The sequence below is a fragment of the Drosophila simulans genome, chromosome 3L, assembly GCF_016746395.2.
Source record: "Drosophila simulans strain w501 chromosome 3L, Prin_Dsim_3.1, whole genome shotgun sequence".
NCBI lineage: Eukaryota > Metazoa > Arthropoda > Insecta > Diptera > Drosophilidae > Drosophila > Drosophila simulans.
Window position 1 is genome coordinate 15,630,056 of NC_052522.2, and position 16,786 is coordinate 15,646,841.

The 16,786-nt window shown below is 39.1% G+C and overlaps 1 protein-coding gene across 27 annotated transcripts in view; it reads right to left on the minus strand.

Annotated features, from left to right (window-relative positions):
- Positions 1-16,478, minus strand: part of LOC6738209 (glutamate-gated chloride channel) — a 50,509-nt gene extending 34,031 nt beyond the window's left edge. For 6 of the 27 annotated variants that reach the window (XM_044922790.1, XM_044922787.1, XM_044922785.1 and 3 more), the window contains exons 1-2: positions 16,194-16,471; positions 10,990-11,327 (exon numbers count right to left, since the gene is read on the minus strand). The gene's annotated coding sequence lies outside the window, so the exon portion shown is untranslated. Of the gene's footprint in view, positions 1-10,989; positions 11,328-16,019; positions 16,171-16,193 lie in introns of those variants that run through there. The other 21 variants (XM_044922779.1, XM_044922776.1, XM_039294069.2 and 18 more) reach the window with 13 other exon arrangements.
- Between the last annotated feature and the right edge of the window lie 308 nt (positions 16,479-16,786).

Below are 16,786 nucleotides of genomic sequence, written 5' to 3' on the forward strand. Positions count from 1 at the left end.
ATGCTTGTTTTTTTGCAACATTTTCCGTGTTTGTTACTTCTTTTTTTTATTTGTTGTTTTCTTTGGGGCAAAGCCCCAGGATATTTGAGCAGGACTCTCTGAAAAGGGGTTAAGTTTTTGAGCCAGACTCAGATAGACAAAGTGAATAATAAAGGTGCACATAAAGTGGAGCAGATTCGAGCAAAGTATGTGGTGCAGGATGAGAGAAACGCGAAATTTACAGGATTTGGTTTGTGGTTTCACATAAATAAACGAAGTTTCATTAGTGCTGTAAAATCAGAGAATTTTTAACTCCCAAAGGCATCAAATGGAAAGTAATGATTATACCTCATTTTTACTTTTTTGCTAGGTTTATAAAAATGCTGTTGTTAAAGTATCTGAAATGTACTAGGACAGAATTTTATGTACTTCCAAATAGACGGGGTTGCACGTAAATAAAATAAATAGGTACATACAGACAAAAAAATAGCTTACAACATTTTTTAAAGATATTTATTACAATATACTATTGGTTTCTTTGATCTCATGAAAAAATAGTTACGACATAAAATGTTTTACATTTAAAGATACACTCGCTATGGAAATTTGCTTACTATTTTGTACTTGTATTTCTTTCAAACATTTTCGAGCCTATTAAATTACTTTTAATAATTGCGGTTGATCCTAAATGCAATTTTAGAATCAAATTAGAGGAAACCCACAAAGCGTATCAATTTATTAGGCTTGCAAATCAACAACACAAAGCAGTTAATATTTAATTTGAGCAACTGCTAAGCAATTTAATCGGATAAAAACTATTTCGAAATTTATGCAACAAAGTGTGCATCGCATTTCGCGGTAGAGTGTGTGCTTTTATGTGGCTTCTAGCCGCATAAATTTATTAATGGCCGTTTTTGCCGGTATTTCAGTCAATATTCACCGCGGGGCCTATTGGAGTTTATAGTTCGTGGCGCGGATAAGCAAAAATCGCTCACTCACATACTGATGGATATTTATGGCGTTCGTGGCTGGGAAGCGGAAAAGCTTCAAAATACGTGCATGATTAAAATCCTCGGAGGAGCACACGGATATGCGGATATGGCCAGCGGACATGGCTCAATCAAGCCAGCCAAATAGCTCGGGGCATACCAAATTGGCTTTGTAGCTGTTTGAATTTGTTTATCCAACATTTATTTGGCCACATCTGCGGGGCAAAAGGAAACTGCAGTTGCGGGGTCATCTATCGATTTTCCCATCGAATCTCTGGCTATTTTAATGCTCTTTTTTGCCATTGCCAAATATTTGAGCCTATTGTTTGTGTTTGCCTATTTGCAAAAATATTTATTCTGCATTTGCTTTCGTTTTGTTTTTGCCGCTAATTGCTGGCATGGGTTAAAGCAGATAGTACGATTTGGGGATTGGGGAATTGGTTCAATCTGAAAGTCATCAAAGGATATCTGGCTAAATTTCTTGGGAATTAAATGTTGTTGTCTTCAAGCCTTTTAAATATCTATATCCATGGGAATTTAAATTATTTCAAAATAATTTCTTGGCTCCTCAAGGGTTCAATTTAAATTGTATAGCTACTTTGTTAGATAAATAACTTATCTTTCCGTTATAATTGCAATAAAATATATTTTATTAAGTGTTTAGTGCTATCTTTTAGTCCCAAATGCTTAATTTAAAATTTAGAGGCCATTTTCACCCGACAGATCAGTTGAATATCTCTCGCAAACATTCGAAGTGGTTATTCTAATTTGATTGCTCAGTGCAAATAATAAATTCTGCAGGAGCACAAACATTTCCCCTTGCAGTCGGCAAATAGCAAAGTTAATTAGTTTTATGCACAACCTTTGTTTGCGCAAAAAACTAGCAGACTAACGGAAAGCAGAGGAAAATCTTCAAAAAGTTTTCACATTTTCGTGCAAGGACATGCGTGACGTAGTTGGGTGACCCCTCAGTTTTCACACTTGCCACTTTCTCACACACTTCTTTATTTCGTTTTTTTTTTTTTTTTTTTTGGCCAATACTTGCACGAGTTGCTAGAAATTAAGAAAACGAACGAAAATATAATACGTATATGTATAAAACACCCAAAGGACATTACTATGATTAGCATTTGAATAGTGCTGGGCGGAGTCCTTGCTGGGGATATTATTCATAAGAGGCGATTACTTTTAATGCCCAGGCAGGTCCTGCTGTGCCAGAATGCAACTATAATTAGATGGCCAATTATGGCGTTGAAAAAATTGAAATTTGCAGCGACTGCAGTCAATTTGCGATACAAGGAGCACCGCGGCTACGGTGGCGTATACGTAACCTGCACTAGTTCTCGTGGTCCTCTTAGTCACGCGTTCGCATCTCGAAATCCTGGCTCAGAGGCGCCAGGTAGCCATAAAAAAGCGTGTCATCCGAGCGATTATCCTTGCGTGTCCATGGATTAATTTTAATGCTCAAAATGACGCACGATTTCGTCCTAATGCATGCGGCTTTAACAAAAGGATGTGTGGCCAAGGTAGCTAGTTAGTCCTCTGAGCAGAGCTGGGTCACCTAGTCTTTGTCCTGATCCCGCATCGGATAAAGACAAGCTATAGGAATGCAAATTTACCAGCAATTTAATGTACCTATTTCAACCGCAAAACATGACACGATTTAATCAACCTGCTACGAACCACAATCTGCATTTCAGTTCTTTTAGAATTGCGCTTCATTGCAAATCATGTTAGTAGGGTTCATTCTGATTGAATTTTAATTAAAAAACACCAACGTGTACAACAAGGAGAAAAAAAACCAACACGTCAAACTGTTTGGTAATAAAGTCAACCGGTTCATTTGGCGTTTAAGGCAATTAAACTACAATGTTTATATCAATTAAATTGGTTTCCACGGGTGTCCGCTGCGGACTGGTCCATCGAAATGTTTACATAATAAAATAATTAAAAGTAATTGTGTTGCATTAAGCGATAATGGAAAAGCGATGGTTGAATTTTGCAGCACTGACATTATAAAATATTAAGAAGAACATATTATAATTTTAAATGGAATAAACGTTTGTATATAAAAACTATATTAATTGATATGCAAGCTTTCAAAAATATAGTAAATTTCTTTTTCTAAAAAATAAAGAGTATATCTGCTTATTTTTTTTTTGTATTCTTTGCAGTTGAAGTGTACATTATCTTCTTCAAATAGTTCTTGATTTTCTAAAGAGGAAATATAAGTTGAAAAGTAGTACGTGGATTTTTACTTTGTTCGCCGAGTGCCACATCAAAGTGGGAATAAGAATGAAGTCGGAAAATCTTTAAAATATTCCCAACTCACACACGAACACATATGTGTTGCACTAACTTATTACCATACAGCATTTTCCTCGAACGCAGCAAAAATTGTTGCACAGCATGTGGCGAGGAAAATGTTTGGGGGGCAAAACGAGGACCCCGAGTTAGGATCCTTCGTACAGAGAGCATATTTGAGTTTCCTGCTGGCGAAGTCCTGCATAATAATCCAACACACACACATGCTCGTTGTGATACATACCTTACCTTACGTTGAGGGGAATGTAAACGAAAATTGTTGTATTGAAAGCATGGCTTGGATTTCAACGCCCTGCAGATGACACGATGTCCCCATTTCCACCTTTACCGCCCTGAATGTTCAATGAGTTTGACTTTCCGCCTGCTCCAGACATTTGCTGCCTTCTCTTGAGTTTGGGTTTTTTGATGACATATGTATGGCCCGCATCCAGGTGCAAAGATTAAAGGCACATTTATTACATTGAAGTCAATACGGTTCAAGTCATATTTCAATAAACGCCGCCATTCAACTTGTCAACGTGTCGCCTGCCAAAGTGGCTGTAAAATGCAACTCCCTTCGCTCAGTTTTTCAGCTCTTTTTTTCCCATCATTGCCCGCATATTTGCCCGTGCACTCGAAACTTGTTTTTCCAACGCGAATTTCCTTTGCGACGACATAAAAATCGCACGAGGATTGGAAAGGGTAACTCATTTAAGCCGTGACATGTGATACCTGCCTGCCTTGTTATGTGACGGCCAAGGGTGAAAGTTTTGCATAATTTACGCTGAGCGCGAAATGTGAAAGTTTTGCATCGCCCCTCACCACCATTTCTTTTTCGGATTTTTTTTTAGAATTTTCGGTGTCAGGACCGAAGGCAAAGGACTTCGAGCCCGCCAAGTTAAAATATGTCTTTTGCAACATTAATTAAACTTATTACATTTTGGAACTTCCTCTTTTAGATAAAGTTTTGAATGTGTTTTTACTAGAGTAGTTGCACTTAATATATGATTGATATTCCAATTCAAAATTCATGAAACTGCTGAAGACACGAATATCATACTAAGAGTCTTGGAATAAAATATGTTTTATTTTTACGTCTTTACTATAAGAAATATTGTGTTTATAAGTTTTTTTTTTAAACTTAATTCAGAGCTATTTATTGTCTATTTAAATGTAAATAGTACTTATGAGCAGAAAGTGAATCATTCGTTATAATGCCAGTATTTTAAGAGCAGTTCATTTGACTGAAAATGTCCAGAGAATTAATATTTTTCTATGAATGTCAAAACGAATATAAAGCTGTCCCGGGTCAGCAGAAATATCTATCCTAGATTTGCATGTTTTGCTTATTTGAAGCTTTGAGACTGCATTCGGCCGTGCTGAAAAACTCATAGTGACAGTTCTATATCCGCCAACCATCGAGTCCAAAGCCCGGTATCGTTTTCATTTTGGTTCTAGCAAGAACGCAAAAAATATCGAGCAAATATATATATATATTTATATATACATATATATGCAACAACGGCAGAAACAACAAATCAATTTCTGTTTGACCAAGCGCTCCACTGAGCTGGACATTGAGCTAACTGAAAGCGGCGGCGGCGGCAGGAGGAGATGAGGGCCAATCCAATGCACTCCACTCCGAGTTACCACCACCACGTCCGAGCGTTCCTGATTTGGTTTATGCCCTTCTATGCTACCTGCAAATAAACTTGGATTCGTTTGAGCTCCGGCTCTGTTTTTAGTTCTGTTTCTGGCTCTCGATACTCGTTCTCGATTCTGCCCGTGGCACTGAAACTGATTGCTTGTGAGCCATATGCCCGACTTGACTGCAGTCAAGACACGGCCATTATTCACTTGCACTCGCCACTTCAGTCGGCACTTGTAGCCTAAAGAAACTGGGAGGGCCAACATCGAGTTCTCGTCGCAACCTCACGGGTAATAGGCGACCAGCCGCAAAAGGAAAGCGAATGGCATTTCAACCAAAAATTCTGCGCACACTGAGAGAATACAAAAGAAATACTTGATAATGAATACATAAATAAATATTTGCACATTCAAAAATAAAGCATTATATATTTTATTTCCTGGTACAAGAATAGCTTATGTAACTTATAAACACAATTGCAGTACATTCAAATATTCAATTATTCAAATTCAAGTATTCAAAAGGTCTAGTTTTCAATATAAGTTGCCCACACTACTACACTTGACCAAGTTTTCTCTTTAATTTCAATTTTAAAAGATTTCTTTTCTCTGTACCCAAATCCTTTGGGTAGTGGGTGGTGGTGGTGGTGCGTTCGTAGGCTTGGCCACCGCGCCGCACCGGATGTCCTGGCATTTCCGCCATGCTAATACAGAGTCGCTATGAGTCAGCCATTGTTGGGCCATGTTTGCCTTCGAATGGCTCGTGCTTTTCTTAGTTTTCATTAGCATTTTCTTGCTGGTCTGTGGGGAAATATTGTCGTCAATTATGTTACATAATCAACAAAACAAAAATGTAGCAATTTCTTTTCGGTTTGCAGACTTTGACACGGTTCTTTGGGCTTTTCCCAGCAGATTAGTATTAATGATGTTAAGTTTGCACGCGCCCCGAACTAGGTTAACTTAATATTTGGGTTAATTTGGCTAATTTTTCTTACTTTTGGCACCAAAGCAAATGGATCAGGAAACTAGACCCGAATTACACAATTATTACTTTAGCAACGGATGTGAGCTGAAATTTGCGTTGCTTTCGCATCAAAAACTTTACCGAATCAAGGTTTTAGGTTAATTGTATTCCAGGAAAACAATATCACGTAGGCAGAAAAATGTTTCAACAAGTTTTATCCTTATTAATGTATAAGAACTTAGTTTGAAACTATAAGAAATGTATAAGTATGCAAATATGCAGTGGTTCTTGTTCCTAGGCTAAAATACTTATTTTTGGGTATATGCAAATTAATTCTATTCCAAGAAAACAATATCACAAAGGCAGAAATATGTTTCAACAAGTTTAAGCCCTTTAAATGTATAATAACTTATTTTGATTACTTGCTTACTTACATATTACAACCAAATAAGTTTGCAAATACTAAGCAGTTCTTTGTTCTTTTGCTAAAATACGATATAAATATTATCACAACGTATTTTTAAAATATTTTAGCCTGTTATTAAATATTGTTTTGATCAAGTTGTTATGCTGTTTTCGAAGCTAATGAAGCAAAATTTATTACCAAGGCTTTATGGACATAAACACAGTTCGCACATACTCGTTTTATGGCCAACAAAACAAAATAATGTGGCTGAAAGGCAGACAGAATCGGCTAATGTATGCAAGAGTGCGGCGGATGGAAAAAAAAGAAAAAAAAATAGGGGATGTTAAGGATGTCGATGCTGTACATGGCCAAAAAGTTGGTGGCATCTCGGCTGGTACGTGGAATGGATTTTGTCTGCATTAAAATAACTTCTAGATAAAGCGAGGAAATTGCTTTTGAATACAGGCATGCAAATATATTTTTGATGGCAAATTGAGACATTTTCTATGGCACTTTTCAAGTCGTTAAGCTGCAAGGCGCAGACATGACGTATACGCAATTTTCCACACTGCTTGCCACCAGGATCGATCGCAGGAAAAGGAAACAGGCCGAGAACATTGGAATCGCGCTTAATTTGCTTATGGGTTGCTTAGCTGCCTCGATGTCTTGCCAATTGAACGAGTGCCAATGGAAGAGACTCCCACATAGCAGCTCATAAATCTATGTCCCAATTAGAATTGCAGAACTGAAGACAGACCATAAATCCGAATTTGGCATCGCAGAAATCAAAGTTTCCAAGCACGCACAGTTAAGAAAAGAGCGTCATATCGCAGTTATACTTTTGGCCAAATAAACCCACTCAATATGCTGTGATATCTGGGTCATAGCATGAGTTATGGATTCTCCTCCAAGCTCGTAAGCCGCTTAAAGAGTTGGGCAAACATATGCTGGTGCAAATAAAATGAAATGAAATCTCCCGTCTGGCGAGGTCCTTTTTCCGTACCGTAACCTTGGCTAAGTCCATTCGAACTTCTAGGCTGGCCACACGCACACATAAATAATTAAAATGACCTCATAATGTTTCGATTTTCTGGCTTTTCCCTGGCCACCATTCATTGTTTTCCCTGTTCTTGTCTGCCGAGTGGACTTTTTGGCGCTTTTTCGACTTTTTGCCGCAGTCATTAATGTAATGGTCTGCATTATTTGCGGACATTCAGAGTGCTAGTCTCCATCTCAGTCCTTCTATTTATATGTCTTACTTTCGTACTCTGTTCTGCGACTTTAAACATTAATTCTAAATATTAGTGAATATTATGTTTTTAAATTACAGATCAGAATAAAGGGCTTTCTATACCTTTGCATATATATATCTAATATAAAACGAAGCCAGCCTTCATGATAGAAAAATCGTTGTGAAACCAGATCTAAGCGAGGGTTCAACATATGGAGGTTTGCCTGTAGACTTTATTTTTGGGCTCCTGGTCTTCTGCTACGATATGCATGTACTCGTATGTTCCTTTTAGCATTTTATTGCTGGTCACTTTTATTTTTGGTTCTACCGCCGCTCAGCCTTCGATGCGAAGCTTTCCTTTTTGTGTATTTTTTTTTTTTCTTTTCAGTTTTTTGAGCTACCGCTTTTCTCAGCACTTTTTCCGCTTGGCATTCGAGCATTTGAGCATTCGATGGGCAGTCATTCATGACGTGGCCAGCATTGCTCCGGCCTAATCCTCTACTGCCGTTTTGCCTGCCAAATCGGCTGTGCCATCAAATTAAACGACAACTAAATTGGCGCACATTTTGCGCTATTTGGCAGGCTTTTGTCTGCTTTTCATGGTTTACATAAGCGCGCAGAGAACCGGCCAACAAGAGGGCAAATAAAATGCTAGCAATGACAGCGGCTGACATTGATTGGGCCAACGAAGGCCGTCGGGCGGACGCAAAGGCGGGTCTAATGACTGTAATAATAATAAGTAGCTGATAATTTGACACTAAGCCACGGGGTTGCATGTGTAATGCGATAGAACATAGCCGGAATTGTTTTCAGCCGATAATCAATTGGTTGAATAGGTGAGACGGGGGAAAATTATGTAAAGCATTCAGGTTCTATAGATCTACAATAGTTGTTATCCTTACTATACATGTATATTATAACTAATCTAGTTATGGCTTAAATAGATGACTGTCAAAAGTTTTTCAGCTGAGCGGTAAGCTTTGCTAATTTGGAAATTACCAATTAAGTTATTAGGAGCTATTCGCAGTCAGCTCTTTCGATTTTCTATAGGGCTTCCGTGGGTAATTGCATCCAAATGAAATCAGACCGACCCTAATTTCATTCTGCTTTCTGTGCATCAAATCACTGAAGTCCTGCCACGCCAAAATGGTGAAAGGAACCACATTCCCGGTACGAATCTCTTGATTTTCCCACACCAATTCACCCGACACTTTCGCATCTTTCACCTCGGGAAACGTCGAGTGCAATTTCCCGACTGACTTAATTAGTTGCTGTCACATTTTCTGGCAGCCTGTTCTTGGGCAAGACGAAAGCCCCGAAAAGCCCGCAGCCCACGAGCACTTGCAGCTCCCTCGGCGCACATGGAAAACTTTCAGAATAGATTAAATTTGTTCTGGCTGCGGTACCAAAGAGGGGGGTTGCACCGCAGCTTCCAGTCCCAGAAGAAAGCGCCGAATTGCAAGAAATGGCTAAATTGAGTGCACACAAAGGGCGGAAACGGGGGGCAGGGCGCAGCGAGAACGGGGCAGATAGTTGTTGCACAAGTGCAGTTTTCCTGGCCCTGCCGCTGCTGCTGTCCAAACATAAAAAGGATAACACATGCAGTAGCCACAGCAGGGCCAATAAGTTGTCAGATAGTCCTGCCAACAGGATGAGCCGTTTTTCCTGAGCCCAGCAGCTTTACAGCTAGTACTCAGTGTTGCCAAATTGTGATTGAAAAAGAAACGAAGTTAAATTCAATAGTAAATAATTATGTGTAAAAAATACTCTAGAATTATATTTCATATTTTAAAATTTACTTTTATTTATTCTTAATCTAAAAATATGAAGTCAAAAACTTTCTTAAGCAAGAATGTATCCCTTCTAAAATAAATCCAAAATTGTTGTTACTTATATGAAATCTAATGGCTCACAGATTCACTGGTATGACACTGTTTTGATTAACTCAAAGCGAATTCAGTAGCATCACCATAGACTATAAATTAGCCAAGTTGCCAGCTTTGGACGTGATGCTCGTCCAGTTATGACAACAAAAGGATGCGCCAACGCGAAAGCAGAAAGGATACACCGAGGGGCAGCAAAACAGAGCCAGCCTTGTGGAGCAAAGCTAGCTGGTGGTGCCTTCGGGCCATTCAATTGTCCGCTTGATCCCAGAAAAAGAGAAGCCAGTTGCCCCAGAATATCCTGTTATATGCCTGCTGGCCTTCCTTCTCTTTGCTGTGGATTTTCTATTTGGCCCGAACATTGCCTCCGTTTTTCCCCGGGCTCCATGTTTAATGTTCTTGGCTTTCAGTTACCTGTGCCTTTATGTGGGTCAATTTAACCATCAGAGTCCAGGCATATTTTGTGGAATATAGTTCCTCGAAATGAGCATGAAACGTTCGTCATACAAAACAAACAAGTCCAAAAATTGAATACATTTTTTATATGATTCCTATAAACTGAAAATATTATAATTTTGCAACTTTCCAACGATTCTCAGTATAATAACTCGAGCTACCAATTCGTTTAACCAAAAACAAGTATATTCTGAAATTTCAGACCCCAATTAACAAGAATTTGAGGAAAAAATACAATTGAAACAAGGCAAAAAATGCAATTGGCTAGGTTCCCAGGAAACAGTGTGTTTTCATTGATGACCAGCGAAATACAACAAATAAATAGAAGCAGCTGGAAGACCCGGAAAATTTACAATCATTGAATGCAATTTATCATCCAGACATAATGCAATGGATGATTCTATTCAACACGAAATGAAAACCAAACACTGCAACGTCATTTCACCTGCGTGCATGATTATATGACCCCCAGTTCTCTCCTGGCACTTGTGTCAGGAAATTCAATTTGGCGCAACGCGGTTTTTCCGAAATGAGGAAAAATCGGCTCAACAGCTTTTTCGTTCTGCTCTGTACGTTGATTGACTATCGGGGGGAATATGCGATAAATGATTGAAAAGGAAAATTTCTCTTCTCTTTCGTTTCCCGAATAAGATAAAGAAGAAAAAATTAAGAATGATTGCGAAACATTTTAATAGCTGTTTAGCATCGTTATACAGTAAAAGTATCTCAAAAAAGTTAGTTAATAAATCAAAATACTGCGATCGGGGATAATAGAAAGGTACTTTCTGTAATCTGCATCTCACGATGAAATACATATTTAAAAGTAACCAATAATAATTAAAGATCACTATGAACTTAAAGTTATATCCATCGATAAAGCGTGTTTTATTTTATATAAACAATTATTTATTTATTTATACCATTTAAATAACTTGCAAAGAAAGGTCAAAATAAAATACGTTTACGACTTAAAATAAGCTAGTGGCCACGTGGCGTATGTGTAACATTTACTGCACTCGCGGCTGACGTAAATTGCCTTAATTAGAGGTCGTCCCCGAAATGAAATAATATGCCCATCGTCTCCTGACCACAAAGGACACACTCCTTGCGGCCGAATGGCAGTGACTTACCTAATTAGCGACAGGATTTCCAGCGGCAGCACGCACTGTTGTTGTTGCTCAGTCAGCTAGCTAGCGCCACCAAGCGGGCGACAGACGGACTAGCCGACAACGTTCATTTGGCCCTTTGGGCAATTGTTGTGGTTGTCGTTGTTGTAGAGTACTGCTGTAGCTGTTGCTAGTGTTGTTGTTGCTACTGCTGTTGGCCAACAATCTGGCAACGCCTTTCAGCCAGCTTACAATGTTGTGTTGTTTATACTGTTTTACCTATTTTGTTGCGTTGTTTTTGCTGTTGCTGTAGTTGTTACTTTGCTTGTTGCAACTTATGTGCAATTGCCGCTGGCTGTGGCCTGTGCGAGTGAGCGAGAAAAGGTGAGTGAGCGAGAGGAGGCGAACCGAAAGTTGCAAGGACACGCATCACATCGCCTGACGAACGACACACACACACACACACGTACACCGTGCTTCGCACTCACACACTCGCGTATAGCCGACAAGGTACGACACTTTGAAATGTATATTTCTCTTTTTTACGCTTTCGTAGTTTTTCTTTTGATTTTGCACTAGTGTTGGGGCGTTAGGTCCTTTGAAACCGCCCCTCGAACAACAAAAACAACAGCTTCTGGCCTCACACCCCCGGTTTTATTACACTTTTTATTTTATTTCGCCTTATTCTGGCCAACTTTTGACGCTTTATGCTTGGCCATGTGATTTGCTTTATTTCTCTCTCTCTCTGCCTGTTTTTTACGTTTCCTCTATTGTGTGTTTTGTTCCCACATTCGCAATCGTCTTTTACGATTGTTTTGTTTACTTTGACGTCCTAACTGCCCTGCAATGTATGCTAAAGTTTTCCGATTTTCCGTTTGTACGTTCACTCTGCTGCTGCTCATTTGGCGCCACTTTTTGGCCAAACAACTTTTGTATTTCCTTTGAGTAACTGATGGTCGAGCAGCTTATGTAAGTGGCAGCAATTTGCCAAGCAGTTAGCGGCAAAAGCTGCAAGGAACACTTGCCTTGAGGTGGAAACTTATGGAAAGTGATGTAGAGTCGGCGGGGCCCAGATAAAAAGTCGGTGGGAGCGACAGTCTGCGTCTTGGGGGAAAATTTATAATGGGATCTGGTAGAGTTGAAGAGGTCGAGCGTAGCTGAAGTTTTTAAAGTAAGCTAAAGTCTGGGCAGAACGGCAGAAAGTTCGTAGATCTGATTTTAACTTTGGATTTGGCTTATTGGTAAAGCTTGACGTAAAAAAAAATAAATTGACCAAGTAGAACAAAATTGTAAAACCATTGCTTGAAAAAAATAAGAATAGCAATAAAAAGTTTTACAATAAAAATAAAACTTGAGATCTGAAATAAGCTTAAACTGTTTACTGTTTAAAAGAGAGCTAAGCTAATTGAACTGTATACTGTATTTTAATGAAGGATATCAAACTCAAAGTAAATACAGCTTAAGAAAAAGAAAAAACTCATTTTAGTAGCTTATATTCAAAAAATAGTAGATAATACTAAATATTTTTTTATTTTTTTTTAATTTATAGGCTGTCTTACTTTTAAAATCGTTACCTTTTTCAACACTATGTCTAGATTTCTACGTCTTGATATTTTTCCCGAGTTACTCATACCAAAATCATTATTCTATTATTCATTTGGATTCAACTCAGCCACCTTAAACAATCCATACATACACCCTATATTTGTACACTTGCCTGTTTCCCAGCGATTCATTAATAAATAATTTCTAGCACTTCCTATACTGACATATATTTTACATACCCCTTGAATGTGAATGCGAATAAACAGCACAGGCTGTAAAAATCGTGTTTGTCTTCTGCCTCAATGAACTATTTTTATTTATTTATACACTATATTATCGCCAGGCGTATTTGCGTGAAAATAGTGCGCTTAAATAATATGATATACAAGAAAATAACCCGTTTGGCAGTGGACTCAATTGGCATTGCACCTATAAGTAATTGCGGCAAAATGTTTGCCAATTCGAATATATATGGTAGCGTTTACAATGCAGTTTTTGAAATTTTACTATCGAAATGGCCATAAGGAAAAAGGTAGCCCATTTGCATGTAACGAAGAGATCGTAAATAACCTCTGTCTTGGCCTTATCATCCATTTATTTCGCATCATCTGCGGCAGACAATGTAATAAAAGGGGAAAATTTGTTCGCACGCTCCGAGGAAAGATGTTAAAAATAAACCGAAGCAGTGCAAAGAGAAATGCAAAAATGCGAAGCAGCGGACCAAAGCAAAACCTAGAAAATATACCATGTGTCTGGGTGATGGTTCGGCATTTAACAAGCCAAATTGTGTAATTTAATTGTGTTTTTTGTTAAAAACAAATTCAACCGCTCGTCGCTACACAAATGCCGAAATGCTGAGTATATTTCGGTGTTTTTCATCTCATTACTGCGAGGGTGGCGGTCAGACAAATGCCTTTGTTTCAATGTCTGTCCTTAACACAGCATTGGAATGCCGGGAATTTCGCCGAAAACGACATTTTTGTCTAGCAGCCAACACGCCCCGAAATATGCAACATGTCGCCCGGTCCTGCCATCCCTCCCCTTCATTCCGCTTCCACTTTTCTTCTTTTGTGGCGGTGGCTCCACCCAGGAGCACGCAATGTGGCAAGGACGAGGACATTGCACTATTCAAAAAAGTTTCAAAATCGGCCAGTTTTTTCAAAGAATTTCTTTCCTGTTTTCTAGATATAATTTTAAATAAATTTATTCAAAGTAAATGGTAATGAAAATATACTTTATATACTGTAATTTATTGTTATTCAAGTTCAATTCTATTTTAACTTTTAAAAGCGTTCAGTCACTAATGTGTTTTCCTTGTTTGATTTTCTAAAGTATTTCGCTATAAATAAATTTAACTTTGTCACCTTTCTCTGAAAAGGATCTAAACTTAAAGAAAGGAACACTTAAAGCTTGGCTTATTTCGAAAATACCAAATTATCCTTAGAGTGTAGGTCACATACTGGCTGACGCATAAGGCTCGTTTTGGCTAATGATTGACTGACTGGCTGAATGACGGACGTAGTGACGAACTGACTGACTTATGAACGAACTGACTGACTGGCTGACTGACTGACTGAGGGAATGACTAACCAGCGTGTGTGACTTTTCCCAGTTGTGTGTGGGCTTTCGGCGACTTTGCGTGTAGTTCGTAATTTAAGTAATGTGGGTCGCCGCCTGAAAGCTGAGCCCTGCGTATCCTTGTTGTTGTTGCTAACGCGATTTACCTTCCAACGAAACACGCGCCGCGGTTCCGTTACGTTGGCATTAGCCGTTGGCTGTTGGCTTTTGGCTATAGCTTTACCGTTACCAGTGCTCTTAGCGTTGGCATATATAGAGAGACCTGCGGTTATAGCAGCCTAATTGTCATTGAAGGCAACCCACCCAAGACATAAATTCAATTTCTTTCTGTTCGATGTGACAAGTCGTGAGGAGATTCCCCCCTTTTCGCCCACTTGCCACCCCCAAATGCACCGCCATCGCCTCTACCCTCCCCACCCCACCCCTGCGTGTGGTTGTATTTGTTATTATTTTTTGATAGCCACCTTTTCGTGTGTTGCTTTCTCGCGATGTCGTCGCCGCCGCCAAGAAAAGGGGTTCCCCTTTTCTCGCCCCTTTTCTTGGTTCCTTTTGCGCTTTCTTGACTTGCTCTTTTGGCTCGACTGTCGCCGTCTCTGTCTCGGAGTCTATTTCCATCTCTGTCTCTATGCACTGGCTGCACCTTGACACTAATATTGTGCAAAGTAAAATAAACTTAAAAAAAAGACACAAAAACCAGAAAAAAGGAAAGCAAGTGCAACTAAAAATAGTCGGAGACCGCTAAAAGCGAATTGATTGGCGGTTGAGAGTGTGTGTGACTTTTGGGCTCTTTATGCGGACACTTGGCGATTTTATTGTCAAGTTATAATTGGTAATTGATGCCGATACCCAAACTGATTGTGTTATGATATACAAAGCTTGCTCAATGGGCTGATTGCCGGGGATTGAAGCGACTGCAAATGGTTTTTGATTGATTTACCCACGCGGGGTAAGCTGCGATAACTTGGGGCTTTATATAAAATAGTGTGGCTCTGCGGCGACTTTTCTTAACTTGAACTCGGTTCTGCGTGTTTAAGAAAGTTTTCCAAATTTAAGTAATTGTCTTGCAATACACTAATAGTAGGTAATCCTTTCTATGATAAAGGATTTGCAAAAACTAAAATATATTCATACTCAAAACACATATGATATATATTTTGAAATTTGTAAAATACATTTATATGATTTAAAAAAAAATGTTATGAGTATTTACTATATTCTTGCAGTTTAATTTTTAATTCAATTCAATTTAATTTCTATATGCTGCAAGCTGTGGGCTCTTGTGCGTATACTTAATATCTCGAATAAATGCTTTTGAGCCGCTATACTTATATATTTTATATTTAAAACTTAAAATTTCTTTGACATATTTTCCTCAAATAAATTCTATTAACTTCTATTATAAAACCATCTAAAGTTAAGAATTTGAATATAGTGCTCAATTTAAGGATTTTTATACCCACAATTCAGTTATTTGAAAATTGTTATTAAATCGAATATTTGGTTCTTATTACTTGGCCTTCAGACGGTTTTAAATATTTTTTAGTGCATCATAAACATATTATCGCTTAGCACGCCAAAATGCACTAAAATTGTTCGGTTTTCAAGTTCATGCATAAATTAGCAGTAGACCGTCGATGCGTATACTTAATTTTCGCCGCCAGCACAATCCTGGTTTTGAAATCCCAATTCTTTGCATCCTAATTCTCTTGCTTTAATTTTTAATGACCACTTTTTTGAAGCCACTCAATCTTGCAACACTTATTGTCGCTTCACACGCTCGCTGTGGTTGTTCTTGTTGTTGCTGGTGGTGCAGTTGCCACAATTGTTGTTGTTGTTGTTATTGTTGTTGGGGGCGGTGTGGTATGGGTTACTATCCCGCACCCAACGCGAAGACCGAAAAGAACCCAACACCAGAGCTTTACATAACTCACTCGCTCACTCACTCACTGCAAAAAATGGAAACACTTGGGTTGAGCGTTAAGAATTCAAAACACAAATACACATTTCAATTCGCACATTGCAATTTCCACGCGATTTTCAATCATTTTCCAACACATTAGATTAGCCCCTCAATGGGTTGGCACTTTTGGATTTCAATCCGATACCGTTTTCTTGCGAATATCATATATATATATTATATATATATCGAGGGCGGTGTGAAGTCGATATTACTACGCTGGCTTATTGTTTGGCCCGTCCGCTCTGGTGACGAGTTTTCTCCGCTTCCGCAGTGCTGTTGAATTGCAAACCCGACCCGAACTGAGACCTCAACTGACCAAGTTTTCCTTTTCATGCAGTTTGGCACGCATTTTCGATTCGGAAAAGCGGAAAAGCAGGATGACGAAGCGCGGCGAACACCGAAAAGTCTCTGGTGCGCCGCTTGCTTTTCGATGTCGCCTCCTATTTTCCGTTCGGAGCCAAAGCTCATCGCCGGCTCTCCGAAGCTCCTCGAATTGGGCAGCTTTCCGAGTGCCCCAAAGCTCCACAGCTGATTGCCGCCAGTGCATGCGGCATTTGTCCCCTCTCGGCCCCGCTGCTCCCCCTATGGCCACCAGTCATCCTTCGTCCGTAAAAACAGCTGATGCCCGAGGGTCAGCCTCCGTGTCGATGGAGACGTGGCGGCAAGTGACGTAATCCTTTGCGGATGCACGCCGCACAGTGGGATGAATGTGCATTCTAGCAATCAAATGTAATGAAA